Below are 18,259 nucleotides of genomic sequence, written 5' to 3' on the forward strand. Positions count from 1 at the left end.
TGTCACATCCCAGTTCCATGTGCAAATGAGCTGACACCCAGGTCTCTGCTGTTATACAAGAGGCCACTCCGGCAGTGCTGGATGCCAATGTTCCCTCCGGAGACCTGGTAGAATTTCAGAGTCTGGGACCCAGAAAATGAGGAGGTGATGGGGAGCTGGCTTTACTCAGGCCACCTGCATCCTGCATGCCCATTTGCTGCAGGGGTGGCAATAATTGTCATCTCCAATGCCAGCTCTGATAGGTCGATCATGGCTCCCTGCGATGTGGTGTTGAGAGGCTTTGGAGACTGGGATTGATTAGCTATGTCTGCTGTGTGCCCAAGAATGAGGAGGGGGGGCATGAATGGGGCCAGACCTGAGTTGATACAATTCTTAACCCCAGTGTGGACTCAGGGGAACCAGCGTGCTTGGTTCTCATGACTAGTCGACCGTGGGCCTCACCATGCCATAGACTGTAGGAGGGGGAGACCATGAGCCCGGCACACAAATACCAGACAGAAGGACAAAGGCTCTAGGTCCCTTCCAGAGATGAGATTCAGGTGCCCCCATATTCAAGCCAGGGCCCTTCCTTCCATGTCCTCCTATCTGCAGTCCTCATCTTTGAAGCAAAGGTTATGCTTCACTCATGGGCCCCTGGGGAGGGGCAACTGAGGAGATGGCGATCAAGGAGCCCAGAACTCGTGGGTAAGGGGTGGCATTCAGAAATGTCAGCTTCAGCTGCCTCGCTGTCCCACCTGCTGCCAGCCCCTGCCAGGCCCATCCTCTGCTGTGCCGAGCCGGGCTCTCCTGTCCTGCAGGGACCGTCCTCAGTAGGTCTCCTTGACTGCGGGACACTGAGGCTCCCACCGCCCGTGTGCTTCCTTCCCTCTGCACAGCCCCCACCCTGTGGGTCCCAGTGACGAGTCAGTCCCCTGGGCCAGGAGCCCCTCCAGGGCTGGGAGAGGCCCACTTTCTTCTCTGTTCCTGAAGCCCCGCCTGGTGTCTGGCCTGGGCAGATTTGGGTGACAGCTATGAGAGAAAGGGACAGGGCATCCCCGTTTGTTCCTGGGGCCTTGTTTCCACCAGGCAGCCAAGTTATAGGCTCAGACATTGTATCCAAACCTCAGGCCTCTTTGAGGGTAAACAGGTCAGCCCAACAGATGGCACCTGCCCCAGGTAGCAGAAACCTGCGACTCACATGCCCTTCGTGCCTGCTGCGGCTGATCCTCCCAGGTAGCTGGGTTCCAGCCTGTGGATGGTGGGCACTGGAGCTCTGGGAGCTGGGCAGCTGCTGGGCACTGCAGATATCAGGATGGAGGGCTGGCCTGGGGCAAGGGGGAGCGGGGAAAGCCTGAGGGGAGCTGGAAGACCCCAGTGCCTCTCTCTGGGCTCCTACCTGGAGAGCCCTGAGTTGGGCTGTGGCTTAGAAAGAATGTCCCCCCGTGGCTTTAATTTTAAATGCTCCAGAGTCTGGGGAGGATTTCCTGATGGGTGATGGGTGATGGGTGGGGTGGGATGAGGGGCCGTGGGGTAGGTTGGGGGGGGGGGTCTGCTGCTCGACTCTTGCTGCCTGGATTTGGGGTGGGAGTCAGAGGAGTCTGAGGCTTCTGCCGTGGGGTCAGCCAGAGCCAGAGGGGAAGGATTCGAGCCCATAAAGCAACATGGATTCCCTGCAGGCATTCGAAAGGACTGCTGTGGAACCCTCAGTCACCTCGTGGGAGCCGCAGGCCCCCTGTGTGTCCCTGAGCGTGTCAAGCAGGGACAGTGCCTGAGCGTGGCCTTCCACCCAGCACCGCTTCCACAAATGCCAGTTCTCTCTGCAGCGCCCGGCTGCTGCATGCACACCAACCAGCATCTCTTAAAACAGCCTCTGCTCTCGCTGTTGCTGCTCCTTCCTCGTCAGAGCCCCCGGGGTTTCTGTGGTGCCATCGGCCGGTCCTCATATTTAAACAGCTCAATTTTTTGAGTGAACTCACAGCTCTGAGAGGTTTTTGCGACTTTTTCTCAGCAAGGATCTGAACCCACACCTGTCTCCCCGGAAGTCCCAGAGCTGGTGCCTCCCAGGGCCAGTGGGAGTTGGCATGCAGGTAGAGCACGAGGCCACTGCACTGACAGGGGCATGAGACACGGGCAGCAGTGGAGCCTACGTGGCCAGTGACAGATGTCACCTGGGGTTGGGGTTAGAGAGGCCAGGAGGCCACAGGTGCTAAGCCCAGGAGTTTTGACTTTACCTGGAACTTAAAGGTTGATGGGGGAAAATGGGGTCAGGTAGGGGCTTTGGGAACGTGCTCCCGGTAGTGAGGAGGAGAATGGTTTGGCGAGGGGGGTGGTGGGACCGGGTGAGGCCAGGAGGCTGGCCTGGGCGCCAGGCACGGATGCCAGCGTGGGCGTCGTGAGCCTCTCCACTGTCTGCGGCCGCAGCTCTACTGATGGAGCTGCCCCCAGGTGCCGGGTGGGAGGCCCCGCACCCAGCCTCTCTGACAGCTTTCCTGTGAAAAACAAGGCCGACGCCTCCCCACTTGCTGGGGACAATGTGAGAATAAATGATAAAATATGTAAAGCTTGCAGTGAAGGAAAGAAGTGCCATGTATGTGTTATTTTCCCTAAATCCGGATTTCTGCGAGTCATTTTTTTCCCCATCAGAGAAGCTGCTTTGATTTCCGGGGATGGGAGAAGCTGGAGTGAAGGGGGTGCATCCGCCGAGGCCGGGCTGCTCCAGTCGCCTGCCATGGAGCACGTTTCTGGTCTGTCTCACTAACCTGCAGGAGCCCCAGGTCCGACGTGCTCTCTGGGGAGCATGCTGTGCTCCCTGGTGACCTGAGTGGACCCGGAGAAGTCCAAGGTGATGCTGTGAGAACCAGCTGCTTTGAGTTTTAATCCCTGCCTGCTCGTGGCTTGGGGCTGGGGTTGCTCCAGTTGATGTTCTCAGGGTCACATTGGTGTGGGGCAGTGCGCTGAGAACGGTCCAGCAGACTCCACAGAAGCGAGGTTTCTCAGGAAGGTGAGCCGAGGCCAGCCCAGCAGCCCCTGCTCACTCCCTCTCAGAGCCAGCTAACCCCAGGATAATCCTAGAGGAGGGTGGTTCTGCCCACCAGCCAGGGGCTCGGCAGCTGCCTGTGCTGCCTGACCCTGCCCTGGGGTCAAGTGGATGAACGAGGGGAAGGGATCCCGTAGCAGATCCTGGCTGGATGACATCAACTCTTCACCTGTCTGGACTTTGCCATCACCAGACCCCCATTTTATACCAGGGTAGACTGAGGTTCAGAGAAGCCAAGAGAAGTGGAGAAGCTGCTGCCCCCTCATCTGACACCCCCAACCCCTGGGAGCGCTGGGCCCTCCACTCGGCCTTTTCCTTCAGATGACTAGACACCCTGGACCCGGCATGTCCCGGGCCTGCATCCGCACTCCCTGTCCCCTCTCCCTCCCCTTCAGGGCCGGTCCTTCATCCAGGGCATCCCCCGGGGAGGGATCAGTCCTCTTGGGGGCCTCCTGAGTGCCAGGCATAGCCTGGGCACTTTGCAGTATGTCATTTTATCTGATCACAGAAGTGAGGCTCAGAGAGGTGACAAGGTTTCCCAGAAAGTAAGTGGAGGGTCCCAGATTTAAATTCTGACCTGATCCTAGAGAGGACACAAACTTGCTGGACCAGTCCTGTTGTTGGGAGAATGGGTGGCTGCATGAGGCTCAGGAAACTAATAAGCCCTTTATGTGTTGGAAGGCTGGACCCTTTGGGTGGGCTAGCCTGGGGCGTGATGTCAGAGGCATAGCTTTCTAGCCAAATGAGCAGGGATCCAGCAGGGCAGGGGGCTCCCTCTGGTCCCTGGAAAACGTGGAACTAGAATGAGAACCCAGAGCGGACCTCTTCCTGGAGGGCAGCCTCAGCATTCCTGCTCCTGGCTCTGGCTGTCCTGCCTGTGAAATGGAGGACCAGGAGGAACCGCTTCTCTGTTGAGTGCTGATCTATGACCTCATTTAATTGTCCCAGTGACCTGTGAGGCCACTGCCCCTCCTCTGTACCCTTCTTGGCTTCGTTTCCCCTCAGCACTCACTGTTCTGAGAGACTGCGTCTGCTTCCACGTCTACATCTACACCCCAGCAGCTCAAACCCCCAGGAGGGCAGGGCCTTCTCTGCCTCCTCTCCCGGGTCCCTCCCCAGGTGTCCCCAGCCCCTCAGGCAGTGCCTGGCACCCTGAGCCTCTCACAAAGTGCCTGACAAATGGTGGCAGAGCGTGTTAACTGCTGTTGTCTTCCAAAGGACACCGCGGCCCACAGAGGACAGGTCTATACCTTAGTCCCTCAAGGTCAGGATCGGAGCCCCTGCCTGGCCCGGGTCTGCTCTCCCTGACCGGCGTTGAGCCTGGGATTCCAGGTGAGCCTGTCTGGTCCCTGCGGGTCACACTGCCTGAAAAAACTCCCAGCTCAGGCTTGTGGCTTTGGATCAGCTCAGAAAAAGTGTGTCCTGTGACTGCTCAAGGAATCTGGGCATTTAGCCCAGAAAAGAGTGTGTTTCCTGGCTTCCCGAGAACTGGGCCCACCCTGCCCGGCCCGGGTGTGCAGAGTGGGAGGGAGGGGACATGGACTCTGGCTCTGGAAGGCGACGGCGTGGGACCTTATCGTCTCAGACAGGCTGGCCTCCCTGTGGGACACTGTCCCAGCTCTGAGCCGCATGACTCTAGCGACAGGAGTGCTCTTGAGTTGGGGAGGGAGCCTTTGTCATGTTGCTTCCTGCACATCTCCCTGGTTACTGGGGGCAGATGTGGGAGTGATGTCGTGAAACACAAGGGTGACCATTGTCCACTGGGTCATCGGGCCACTAGGGCCAAACGTTATGAAAGTTCCTCCCAGAGAGTCAAGACATCTGGCCTCTCACTCCATAGCCAGCGAGGGTTTATGAGGTGGCTTTGGAGAGAGCTGGAATCACCGGCCCGTCACGTCTGCACATTGCATAATTTCACAATTTGGGGGTTTTCTTTCTTTCTTTCTTTCTTTTTTTTTTTTTTTATGAGAAGGGCCAGTGCTTCTCCCTCCCGCTCTGCTTCTTTTTTTTTTTAAATTTTTTTTTGAAAGAGAGAGAATTTTTTTTAATATTTATTTCTTAGTTTTCGGCGGACACAACATCTTTGTTGGTATGTGGTGCTGAGGATGGAACCTGGGCCGCACGCATGCCAGGCGAGTGCGCTACCACTGGAGCCACATCCCCAGCCCATCCCGCTCTGCTTTTTGTCTCCATTTTCTTTTCCCCTTAACGAGGGAGCTGGGTTATTGATGATGCTGGGTGTACCCCCCAGAGGGCCTCACCTGGAACTGCCACAGGTGCGCTGGACTACACCAACCGGCTTTCTAAGGGGCGGCTCCTCTTGGGCTCACTGAGAGGGGAGAAGGCCACCTCCTCCTCAGCCGGAAATAGAAGAATCACCAAGCAGAGGGCTCGAGTTTCCTGGGTCCCACCCAAATCCGGAGCCCGGCCGCCGGGGGCTGTGTGAGACCCCCGTTGCTCGTGGTGAAGTGAGAAAACAGAAGGCCAGGCCTGGCAGAGGCTGCGCCCCATGTCAGGCATCCTTCCTCACGCAGGATGGCGATAATAGATGGAAATTTTATTTTAGATGCCAGAAAAAATTGGCAGCCTTACGTCTGTCTTCAAAGTTTGGGGGAAGCTTTATAAGCCTGTGGAGTCCCCAGGCCTGGGAACCCCTGACGGCCTCCTCTGCACACAGAACACGAGCGCGGTCTAAGGCAGGCTCCAGTGCCTCCGGACGGGACCAGTCGTGGTCACGGGAACCAGTGCTGGCTGTGCCCAGGGTGTCAGTTGCCTGGGGAGAGCCATTGGCTCCGTCTGAGGCCAGAGTCGGGAATCCAGGTGTCACGGGGTTGGTTCCGTATGGAGGCTCTGGGGGACGGTCCGGGGACGCCAGCACTACTCGGTGTTCCAGCCTGTGTGTGGACGCAGCACTGCAGGCTGGGCCTCTGTCGTCACGGGGTGTTCTCCTGGTATGTGCCGGTGTCCAAATGTCCCTCTTCGTGTAAAGGTACTAGTCATTGGGTTAGGGCCTACCCTAGTCCCACGGGACTTCAACTTAACTCAGTTTTACCTGTAAAACCCTAGGCGTATTCCCAGACTCGCAGTAGCACATCCAGATAAGCCGGTTGGAAATGGAAAATACCACCATTAAAAAGTGTGCCGAGGACACCTAACCGGCTGAGCGTCCTTATCCATGCCGCACACGGGCCTCACGTCTCCCTTGGGATCATGTAGCTGACTGAACTGTGGCTTGCTTCCCAGTGCCGTAAGGATATGGCATCGCCTACGGCCAGCCCGGGCAAATCGGGATTCATAGCATGATTTCTACTGAAGGCACAACCCTTCTACATCATTATAAACTCAAAAAACAAAAACAAAACCACCATCATCATAAATTAGGAACTGTGGATACTTCAAATAAGGTCACATTTCCAGGTTCCAGGTAGACATGAGTTCTGGGGGGACACCGTGCCACCCAGTTCAGGGGGCATAAGGGAGGAGGGAGGGCAGGCCGGCGGGTCCAGGGAGTCTGCTGGCCGTCCTGTGGAGGGACAGTTGCACATGAGGAGCGGAGTCTAGCGAGAGAGCCACCCCACAGTGAGGGGCTGCAGGTACAGGCCATGTCACCTCCACCTTCTAGACCCTGAGGCTCAGCAGATGCAGAGGCTCCTCACTGCAGGGCCCACTCATCCTGGACTTGGGGGTGAGCGTGGGACAGGCAGGTGAGTAGGCCATCTTCAGCAGTTCATTTGTTTTTAAACACAGGCCATCCATGTAATACTTTGGTGGCATCAGCTAGGACAGTTGAGGGCCAAGAGCTTCTCAAAGCTCAGCACAAGTGCCAGCCAGCCCTGGTGAGCGGCCCCTCCCAACGACAGCAGGACCCCACCATTCCCAGCAGTACCCACCAGTGAGGTCCCTCTCCCCCACTTTGTGGATAAAGGTCAGCGTGTGGGGCAGGAAGGAGGGAATCCAGGCCCTTTCGTTCCCCCAAGGACCCTTATCTGCTTTGGCAAAAGCTGTGTGGCCAGACATTTCCGGATGAGCGCAGCCCGGCGCCTCCCACCGAGGGATCTCCAGCGAGCCTGCTCCCCTCAGAGCCTCCTCTCCCTCCCTGAACTGGTAACATCCCAGCCCTGCCCACGTCAGAAGGACTCAGGACAGTGAGGTGACTTAGGAGTTGTGACAACCCATGCGAAGATTGTGCTTAGCTTCGTGCGAACTGACATCCAGTAGGTGCTCAATAAGTACTTGCCAAATAAGAGAGTATGTCTTGGAGCGGCTTTTGAGGTCCTATCACAGGGCCTCCTGAGAAGGGTATTCTCTAGGTCTTTCCTCCTCCCATCTGGTGGACACGTGGACACTGGAGATGACCAGGCACAGGTGGGGAGGTCGGGTGTGTACTTGTCACACTGGGCAGGGGACAGATGTCACGTGGTCTACTGACATTATTCCTAGGCTTGGCACCATAGGAGGGGGTGTCCAGAGAGCCGTTTTCAGTCCTGACTCTGCACCCCATAGCAGCCACGTGCGGGTGTTTGCCACGCCCCGTTGCTCCCTCCTCCTGCTGTCCTGGTGCCACTGCTGCCCTTCCGACCTCTGTCCCACAGCTCGGCTGGGCCCGCCTGGCGTCCAGGCCTTTGCACGTGCTCTGCCGTCTGCCTGGAGTGCTGCCCTGCCCCTCCACTCACAGCTGCTTCCTGTTCTGAGGAAAAGCTCCCGGAGCCCGGGCAGCCTGCACAGAGCTTCCCCTGCACTTCCACACCCGGGGTGCAAAGCGGCGGTCACAGGGGTCGTGGTTCTTGGTGTATAACACTCCCACCTCTAAACAGAGGGGCCCGTTGAGTTCAGAGACTGGTGCCCTGCCTGCCACAAGGTAGGCGCCCAGGGTGTGTGGATTGAATGTCCCTGGGCATGTCACTGCTCTGCTGCATGCCTGGGTTTGTTTGTCTTAGAAACACAGGATATGGACTGGCGGCTTCTATGGGGGCCCTTCCAAGGTGCCCAGTGAGACAGGAGGCCCCAAATAAGTGGGCCGGGGTCTCCACTGTGACTGGAATGGAAGCTAGAAGCACCTGCAGGAGAGTGTGTTTTGTGATGATCTGATGTTGCCGAGATGGTGTGAAGGAAGCTCCGGAACTTTCTGGGTATTCGGCGCAGATTCACAGCTAATGGATTCCAGCAATTTGCGCTGTGTGTTCCAGCTGCCCGCGAGCTGGTGGTGTGGTAGCTGGACCCTCCCCTTCCCCACGTGCTCCCAGGGGATTCTCCCGGTGCCTGTGGAGGGAAGAGTAGTCCATCTGGGCCGGAGACAGCGTCCACTGCCCCATGAAGCTCTCCCTGCGTTCCTGTGTCAGGTGAGAGGTCCCCTCAACCTCCATGGCACAGTTTCTGCTGGGACTTCTGCTGTGCACTCCAGGCAGGCACTGAGTGTGTGCATGCTTGTGCGTGTGTTACGCGCACTGTGGTGCTGGGGACTGAACTCACAACCTCTCGTGTGCTAGGCAAGCCACCTACCTCTGAGCTACATTCCCAGGCCCTGGCACTGGGTCTTAAACCCCCTTCTCTGCCATCACCCAGCTGCCCCAGCTGTGTGGGTTGGCGCCTCTCTGAGCCTCAGTTTCCTTATGGAGACATTAACACCCACGTCCCGGGGGGGGGGGGGAGCCGCTGAACCCAAACATGTGGCTCAGTGTGCCCCCCCGGGGTAGGCGCCTGTGATTTCATGGCTGATTCTTCTTAGCGTGAGCATTCCTCACTCTAGAGATTAGAGTGAAACAGATCGACCGTCTGTTTAAGCCAAAAAATGTCTGTTGTCGGAAGAATTTTGTTTTGGAAGACGAGCCCAGGTTTTGGGTCAGAACCGCACTCTCCCTGGAATCGCACGGTGGCGCCTCCAGGCGCGTTTGTAAAGCTTGGTGACCACCCAAGCCTTTGAGCCTTCCACGTGGATGCTCCGAGGTCAGGCTTCTCTGGAGTCCCTTGCACAGCTGGGCTGCCTGTCACGTTGGTAGCATCGCTTCCACAGAGCGGACTCTGTCTGCCCATGAATAGATGTTTTTTTTCTCTCTTTCTTGGATGCCTGAATGGCGGTCTCCCTCCTGCAGTCCCAGAGGCCGGCCTGAGTGTAAAACTCCAAAACGGACATCACAGTGGGGTCGTCCGTTCCTGCTTGGACTTGCAGCTCTCAGCAGGGCTCAAAGAGCCAGGTCGATGGCCTCTGTGACCCAGGGAGCCTCCTGAGGCGCTCCTGGCCTGTGGTTTAGGAAGGCTGCTGAGCCCAGCAAAGACATCGGAATTCACCGAGAAGACGGCAGATGGGAGCCGAGGCGGGATTGAGGGAGCGGCTCAGTCTCTCCACACCAGGCCTGCTGGCTAACCCGTGGCCTCCAAGCCACAGGTGCAAAGCCTGTTAGGACAGGAGGGACGTTAGGGACCAGCCAGCACCTGCTGCAGCTAGAGGACCTGCCTCCCAGAGGTTAGGAGCAGGGATTCTGGACTTGAAGCACCCAGTTCCTCCACCTGCACCAGGCCACCTACCTTCCCGTCTCCGATTCCCCTTCCATAAAGTGCAAACAGTTGTTATCTGTGTCTCTGGCTGGCTGTGGGAATTAAGGAGGTGAAGGTCATTCCAAGGACAATGGTTGGTGCAGAATAAACAAATAGGACTAACGTAGGCCCAGAGAGGGCCAAGGACTGGTCTCTGGTCACCCAGCTAGTTAGTAGAGCAGCCAGGGCTGAAACTCATGATTCCTGGTCTCGTGGACACTCCCCTCCTCCCGCCCTGGCAGACTGTTTCAACCTTGCCTTTTGCAAAGGAAGTCGCGTGACCCTTCAGCCCGCAGGAATCCAGACTGCCTCCTCAGGCTGGCGGGGCCTGGCTGCAATTCCGTTTACCCGTGACTTCTTTTTCTTCCTTTTCTCTTTCTGTCAAAGCTCTAGATGGTCTCTCCTCCCTTGTCCCTGCAAACAGGAAAATTAACCACTTGGCAAAGGAGTTTTGAAGACTTAAGACCCTGCCATGTGTCTCGGAGCCAGCACCACTCCCCAGCCTGTTGCCCTAAGTGAGGTGTCCCCTGTGGACAGGCTGTGACTGCTGCAGGGGAGGCCAGCTGAGCAGCACCACGCCAGATGCAGGTTGTGGTGGATGGTGGGTCGGGCAGGTACTGACTAAACAGAAGCTGGTGACTCGTCCTTCTAGGAAACAGGTGACACCCACCAGAAATGCTGCCCACTTCCGTCCGCCTCCCGTGTCAAAGGTTACATGAGTCATCAGGTTGCATGCACTTTTCTCCTGATGCACTGAAGTGCTCATCAGGCTGAGGCTGGGTGGCCGGGAGAATCCAGTGTGTGGGCCTCCAGGTCTGAATGGGGGACTTGGTAGCTTCCTGTCTTCTGCTGAGCACCCAGCCCTGCTCTCTGGAACTGCCAGCCCAGGGTGGAATCCCAGCTCTGGGGGTTACCACTGGGGGAGAGATGTGCCCCTCTGAGCTTCAGGTTCCTCATTTGTGGAAGAGGTGGGTGGGCCCTGCCTGGCAGGAGGAGGTGGGGATCCCAGCATGGTGTCTGAGAGCCCTGCCTGGCTCCCTCCCTTCTGCCTTCATGCCAAGAGGCCCTGACTCGCCCGGGATCCAGCTGAGGCACGGTGGATGTTGATCTGCCCAAGTCCTCCCTGAACTGAGGGACGCTTGGCCAGGCCAGGAAGCCTAGAGACAGTGCCACAATCGTGGGGTTCAAGAGCACCTGGGGTAGAGCCCTCTAGGCCTTTTGAGGAGGGTCCCAGGGCCTAGAAGGGGAAAGATCTAGAACAAGGAGGCCATGAGCCTAGACTGTAACACAGGATCCTAGACTTGGAGTCCCCTGCCCACTGGGTGGCCTGGTGCCATTGGAGAGGGCTTCCTGGCTGGGCCCGGGAATTGATAGGCAGATGCTACCACGGGCCCAGAGCAGGAGGCATGGGGACCTGGGGCTGAGCCCTACCTTGCTACCCTCTTCAGGGACCTCCTGCAAGCCAGGCTCCCCATAGCCCCATTTCCTCATCTCAGGAATGGACCCTGTTCTGGCTCTGCCCACCTTTCGAGGTGGCCATGAGGTTCCATAAGAGAGTGACCCCAGTCCCACTGAAGACCATCAAGAACTGCCCAGATGAGAAGAATGTGGCATCTGTCACCTCCTGGGGCATATTTGTATCCCTGTCACATAGACAGTATCTATACAAAGCAGGTACTCAGTTGCGTTTTGGGTAGATAGATGAGTAGCAGTTATCATTTATTAAGCCCCTACTGTATGCCAAGCGTCACCTAGGGAACTTGGCCCAGAAGTTTAGGTGTGCCCATCTCACAAATAAGGAAACAGAGGCTCAAAAGAGAATGACTTACTCAAGGTCATGTGACAAGTAGCTGAGGAAGCTAGGAGTCACTCCTGACTCTTCAGCCCTCATGTCCTTAGACGTGTTCATAATGGGTTCCCCCACCTGGGAAGTGCCGTGGGATGTTTAGGGGCAGGGTATTGTACCAACCCCTGATTTGTAACATTTGTCAACTTCCATGGTGTGAAGACTCCTCCCATGGTCGAGTCTGGGCAGCCAATGTGATATGAACTGTCTCGCATAATTCCTGAAAAATTGAACAAGCAGCCACCACCAGCTGGTAGTAACCAGCTTAGCACACCTCTGTCCCTTCCCTTTTGCACAGCTCCCTATGCCCCAGCGAAGCCAAGGGGGTGTCCCTGGGCTGGGACTTCAGGCTGGAGCTAAGCCGGTGGCTTGGTGGGGCTGTGTGTGCTTTAGACCCCACAGCCCTCCCCTGCCTGAGGGCCTGGAGATCCCTGGGGTCTCAGTCTCACACAAAGACCTGGCTACCCAGGTGAGCTCCAGGAAGGGTCTGCAGCATCGCAGCTAGAATATTCCACCAGCCCCACCGTGTGTGACACTCCTGCCCGGCCCCGAGCAGAGCCCTGTAAACGCCGGGATATAATGGACAATAAAAGTCACTGGAAAATAGTGACTCTCCTAGGACCCCTGTCATCCCTGCCACATGCCGCCTGCCGGAACCACGTGCCCTGTGATCATGAGGCATGGTTGTCATGTAAATATACAGGGCCTCTGCGAGCCTCTGGCCAAGATTTATTTTATTGAGATGGTAGGGGGAGGGGAGTGCAGGTTCATGGTCCTGGTAACTTTGTAAAATGCTTTGCCACCGTGTACCGGCTTCTGGGAGAAAGTGTGGCTTTCCCTGTCCTCTGTGAAGACTCGAGCATCAGGCCTTGGATGCCCCCTGCCTAGCCCACGGACCACAGCCTGGCTGTCCCTGAGCGGGGGTGCCCTGCAGAGAGAGGCCTCACCGTTAGCAGTGGGCTCGCAGCTGGGTTGCTGCAGGATCTCGTGTTGCTGGGGCTGTGGTGTGGGTCAGGGACCACAGGACAGCAGGAGCCGTGTTTACTGAGCTCTTGTGCATACTTGGCCCTGATGGTCCTAGACTGGCATTTTGCCCACCTGTCCTCAGGCTTTCAACAACCCACCAGGTGGACACTACTGTGGCCCCTGCTCACAGAGGAAGGAACTGCAAAGAAGTGACCTTGGGACAGGCCAACCTTGTGTGGTTAGACAGAGGCAGCACAGGGTTTGAACTTGGGCTCTCCGACTCCAGATTCTGTGCTGGGCGTCCTGCCCACCTCCTCACCTGGATCTAGCATGCTGCCTCCCTGGAGGCCCCCGGCTTCTTCCAGCAACACCATGGAGCACTCTGATTTGGTCCCCCACCCACTTGTTCCGTCTCTGAGGGCAGGAGCCCAGTCTGTCCTGCAGAGGGAGTCCAGGTGCACACAGCCCGCACCCGCCCAGCTCTGCCTCCTCTCCAGTTGATTTCACCTCCAGCGAGTCACAGGATGGCTTGGAGCCTCTGTTTCCTCTTCTGCCAAATGGGTACAGTGTCTACCTTGCAGGGTGGCACATAGCTGCCAGTATACATGAAGGATCTGGCCCCGCACCTGGCACCGAGGTGTGCTCTGCGTGTGACCCCCTCCTCCATGCACACGCAACCTCCATGGCTGTGTTCCCGGGAGGCTGTGCCTGGCTGTGCATGGGGAGGGCTAGGGCAGGGGGTGCAGGGCAGGGGACTCAAAGTGTCCCAGGGCCAGAGAACAAATCCTCCTAGCAATGCCAGACCCAGAAGACCTGGTTTTCCTCCCAGAAATGAGCACAACTGGGTACCAGATCCCCGAGCTCAGTTCCAGGGCACCTCAGAGAGTCCCCAAGCCCCTGTCAGCCTTAGGAAACACATCAGCACAGGAAGGTCCCTGTTGGACTGTGGAGCCCCACCTACCGTGTTGCAGGTGAGGAAACTGAGGCCCAGAGACAGGCTGTGACTTTCCTGAGACCATGCAGCCCCGTAAGAGTCCATGCCATGTGAACACCAGGCCACCAGGCCATATATGCCATGGCGCAAAGGAAGAACGGTTCTTGTGGAGTTAATAGTGGCCATATACGTCCTAGGCCCAACTCTGGGTCCAGTGAGGATTCTGGCCAGGGCAGCAATACCGGAGGTGACCCTAGAAGTTGTGATTAGGCACCAATCCTATAACACACAGGACTGGACGGAGGAGACACTGTCACCCAGACACACGGAGCTGCACTCAGCCACATGACACTGATGGAAGCTCTTGCTCTGATTTGCCAGAAGCCCCAGCCGCTCCATGAATGGAGGCTGGTGACCCTCACCTAGCAGGCCGTGGAGGCCACAGGTCTGTGGCCACCTTCTCCTGGGGAGAGCTGCACGGTCAGGGTCTGGGCCGGGAGTACAGCCCCTGCAGACGGGTGGATGGCTGACCTCGGTCCAGCTGCAGCCGCCGGAGGGGCCGGCACCTGGCATATGCCTGACAGTTGGGCCCGGCTGGTGGGGAAGGTGTGCTGGCAGGTGGCCGAGCCCGGTGCCAGGATCTGGCTCCGCGTGTCCACTGGGGCTCAGCTGCCATATGCCTGTGTCAGTCCCAGCGGCAGCGGAGCTGCAGATGGGGCTCTGGGGGTGGTTGGCGCCAGTAGAGGTGGCTCTTGTTCTGAAGGCGGAGGCAGGTGTGGCCACCCAGAGCTCTTCGTGGGGACTGCGGGCTGAGGCTGGCCTGCGTAGCCACCTGGCCACTGTGCCCTTGAGCCCACTGTGTCCTCTGCCAGGAGCTCCCTTCCCCTCAGTCCCGTCCCACCTATCTTCTAGGCCACCCCAGACTCCTCCCGTGGTGACAAGCTGGCTGTGACCCGGCACTGCCAGGAGCAAGAGGCATTAGTCCTCTTGCTGGGATACTTGTGTGCTCTTCTCTGGCTTGTGGGTGTCCAGGGCTTTGTCCTATCGACCCAGTAAGAGGAAGAGCTTTCTCTTGGTCCACAGTGTCCCTGGATCCCAGTTGTCAGCGCAGGCCCTACACAGAGGAGGCAGCTGGAAGGGCATGTGGAGGGAAGGGCAGGTGGGACTGGCATCCTCAGTTCCTGGACTCATTTTGGAGTTCAGGGCCCCATTTTGGAGAGTGAAGCACAGGGCCCAAGTCATGACGTCGTGAGAATCGGTGACCCCTCCATTGGCAGTGGTTAGGTGCCAGGTGCACAGCTAAGCACTTTCCACCCTGGAATGCCCCGTGACAGTCCAGCATCCCTGGGTAGTAGATGCTGTCTGTCCTTGTTCCCGGTTTGCCTTTGAGGACACCGTGTCACACACCGGGGATGTGGCCAAGCCAGGACTTGAACCCAGGACTGGCACCTACCAAGCCGTCCTGTCACGTGACAGCAGACACAGGAAAGAATGGGAAGCCTTGGCTTTTAAAAGGACAGCCAGAATCTGTACGCTCCTTAGCACTTGTTGACCCTGGTAGGGATAGGTGGGGACGGGCACAAGGTCCCCCCCCAGAACCCAGAAATGGCTTTCTTCCAGCACCAGCTGCAGGTGCCCTGTGGTGGGGCAGCAGCCTGGAGGGTGCATCCCTTTGCCTGAGCAGCGGGGCCGGGGTGGGGGGGGGGTCGGGGCGTTGGTCTCAGGACAGGTGCTGCCTCTGCCTGCCCACCGCCCTCGCCCTGGGCCACCCCTTGCCCGCCTGCTGCAGTTTTCTGGTGGGTAAAGTGGGGAAGCAGGGCTGGGTGATCCCAGAGGGGACTGTGGTTGTCGTCCAAGACTGTCCGCTGGCCACTGCCATCAACTCACAGCCCCTGGTGAGCAGCAGGCTCTGTGGCGGTGGTGACGAGTTCCTTTTGCCATGGAGGTGGCAGCCGGAGCTATTTTTGGAGCAGCCTGTGGCGGGGGAGTTTCCTTTTGGAGGAGTATGGGGACCGGCGTCTTAGGGAGGGGAAGTCCCCACACAGCAGGGCCCCGTCCTTCACCGGCCTGGGCACAGAGGCCGCTCAGATCCTCCGGGCCCTGGCGCTGCACGCCTGCCCTCAGTCCTGAGACCAGCAGACCTTTCCGAGCTCAGGAGCCACTTGGAAAGGTATGCATCCTCTGCTGACCTCCGGCCATGGGGGAACTGCTGGCCCTTTCCTGTCGCCTCTGTCCCAGGGTGTGCTCAGTAAGTGGCAGGGAGCCAGGCCCCAGAGACCTGGGCTTACGGGGCCATCTGCCCACTGCTTGCTTGACCACCTGCCCAGTGGGTAGCCAGCGAGGGCAGCAGTGCCGGGAACCTGGCAGGACCTTTGCCACCACCCCGGGGCAGGGTGGTTGCTGCCAGCTGGTTTCACGTTGAGTGATCCCTGGCATCAGCAGAGCTCCAAGGAGGTGGCCGGGGGGGGGGGGGGAAAGCTGCCGTCTCCCACTGGGGGGGTCCAACTGCCTGGGTCCCTTTCTGCAGGAGAGAAAATTAGAGGAGGTCAGAGCCCAAGAACTTGCCCTGAATGGGGACCTGCTGGGGCCCAGGACAAGCTGGTGACAGACACCGAGGCCCTCCAACCCCCCGGGGGGAGCGTGCTCTAAGGTGGGACATGGCAGGAAAGGCCTTTCTGCTCTGAAATGCCCACTCCCACAGGCGCCTGGATGAGCTGGCCAGGGGACACCAGGCTTCTCCTAGCCTGGCAGCCACGGACCTCCCCGTCCACTCTCGACTCCTGCGGGGTGTGGAGGTGAGCAGTCCTTGGAGATTCTGCCTTCAGGGACTCTCCATGTTGAGGAGGTGAAGACACAATTAGGCGGACAGTGCAGGGGCCAGGGCTGTGGAGCTGGGGCTGACTGGCAGTGGGAGTCCAGGAAGGCCACCTGGACAGTTGGGCACTGAATGAGGAGTGAGGTTTGCCAGGACACAGTTCACCCAAGGCAGGGGACAGAGAGCCTGCCTCTGTCTTGAAGAAACAGCAGTCTGTTTCCTGGGAGGCAGAGTCACTGGGATGGTGGCCTGCTAGAGGGCCTGAGGGGCCCAGCAGTGAGAGTCCAGCTTTCTCTGGAGAATCAGTTCTGAGTTCAAGTGCAGGCTATGCTCTTGACCCACTCCCGGAGTTTGACAAGTCAGCTGATCCCGGTGTCCCTGCTTCCTGGTCTGCAGAATGGGGGCAGGCTGCAGACGTCCCAGGTGGGCCATGTACAAAGGAAGTGCTCAGCGGACTTCAGCTTGGGTTTCAAGGGCCCCAGGCCCAGCCTCCCGAGACAGAAACCAGGAGCCTCTTTCTTGGACTGAAACGTGAGATGGTTACAGCCCCTACATTCTTTTTCTTCCAGAATTTGGTTTTATTACCTAGGAAGGAGGAAGTGAAATGTGATCAGGAGCCGCCTCATTTTTACAAAGGTCCTGGGAACCCTGTGGTATATGGTGCAGTTTGTTTTGAGTTGCTTGGGGACTTTGGTCTGATCTGTGACAATGAGGATTTGAGGTTCCTGGGGGTTTCCGGAGCTCAGGGGAGCCCCGCCACCTTCTGGGCAGAATTGACTCGACCGACTCTCACTAGATCCCTGTTGTGTGCCAACCTGGGTGAGGCACTGAGGGTGGAGAGGTAGCATCAGTCCCGGCTCAGAAAGGCCAGCATTGGAGGCAAGACTGGGTGACAAAGGAAACAGTTGTGTCCCTAGCAGCCTGACATTAGGGAGAAGCTCGTGTGGACATTGTTAGATGGAGAAGGGAGGAGGGGACCTGGTGCCAACCAAGTGTCCTTTGTGTGTCCACTGCTACCTCCCAGCCGCCCTGAGAGGTCCAGCTGCTCTTCTTCTTTATGGATGGGGACATCCATGCTCAGGAGAAGATCCACAAGAAGTGCCACCCCTGAGAAGGTCCAGAGGCCTGGTCTTCACAGATGAGGGTGACTTTGTCCATGGGGGTTGTGCAGGGTCTTCCAGGTGGAGCCTGCTGCCTGGAGAAGCTGGAGGGCCTGGGCGTGTGTCACTGGCACAGGCAGGTTTCAGTGTGGCTGTGGGTCAGGGCTCTGGAGGACCGGCTAACGCTGCAGGCAGCTCGCACCAACTAACAAGCCTCTCTCGGGCACACAGTCCTTGAGCCTTGCACTTTGGGAGTGGAGCAGCAGGTGTTAGGAAAGCCTTCCGAGGCGGGCTGGAGGGAGAGCGGAGCTGGGGAAGCAGGCGGGGGGCTGTAGGGCCCACTGAGGAGGGTCAAGGCCAGCCTGGGGTGGGCCACAAGGAAGGCAAGCATTGGGCTGCCCCTGGATTCCTGCTGGGTCTCTGGGCACACAGGGAGGCAGCCCGCTCGCTGAGACGGGGACCCAGGGAAGGGTGGGCTCCCTTCTGGTGACTTGCATGTGCAGTGTCTGTGGTGTTGGTGACTGGGGCTGAAGCTCTGCAGAGAGGCCTCTGGCCAGAGAGAAAGTGAGGGTCATTTTGATGTGTGAAGACAACAGAGCCGGGTGGGCAGGGTGGGGCGGGGTGCTGGGGACAGGGTTTGAGGGGATAGAGACTTGTGCCCGTGCAGCCGAGGCACTGCAAGGCCCCAGCCTGCCAGCTCCGGACCTTCAGGTGCACCCTGGAGAGGCCCTGCTGGCTGGGAGGTGGATGTCAGGGACCTCTGCATAGCTTGAGCCCTGCCTCCACGGAGTGGCTTTTGGTGAAGTCTGTGCCTTCGAGAAGCCCGGCTTCCGCTGGTAATGGAGCCACCGAATCTGAGCACCGTGTGTTGCTTTGGGAGAGAGGGAGGGTGGGGGCCATGGGACCAGCTTGGAAACCAGACACCATCTGTGGCTCGTCCCCTCCAGCTCAACAGGCCCCACGGCACTGGCCTGGGATGTGACTGCTTCATGACAATGATAAACGGGAAACTTTAAGACTAGAGGAGAAGAGGCACTGGGCAGGGCAGGCC

The 18,259-nt window shown here is 58.3% G+C and overlaps 1 protein-coding gene across 2 annotated transcripts in view; it reads left to right on the forward strand.

Moving 5' to 3' along the window:
• Nek6 (NIMA related kinase 6) overlaps positions 1-18,259 on the forward strand; it is a 73,277-nt gene that overhangs the window by 14,388 nt on the left and 40,630 nt on the right. The window contains exon 1 of one of the 2 annotated variants that reach the window (XM_026386423.2): positions 15,396-15,463. The exons of the other annotated variant lie outside the window; for it this stretch is intronic. The gene's annotated coding sequence lies outside the window, so the exon portion shown is untranslated. Of the gene's footprint in view, positions 1-15,395; positions 15,464-18,259 lie in introns of those variants that run through there. 2 annotated transcript variants of the gene reach the window in all.

The sequence above is a fragment of the Urocitellus parryii genome, chromosome 4 (genome assembly GCF_045843805.1).
Source record: "Urocitellus parryii isolate mUroPar1 chromosome 4, mUroPar1.hap1, whole genome shotgun sequence".
Taxonomy (NCBI): Eukaryota; Metazoa; Chordata; class Mammalia; order Rodentia; family Sciuridae; genus Urocitellus; species Urocitellus parryii.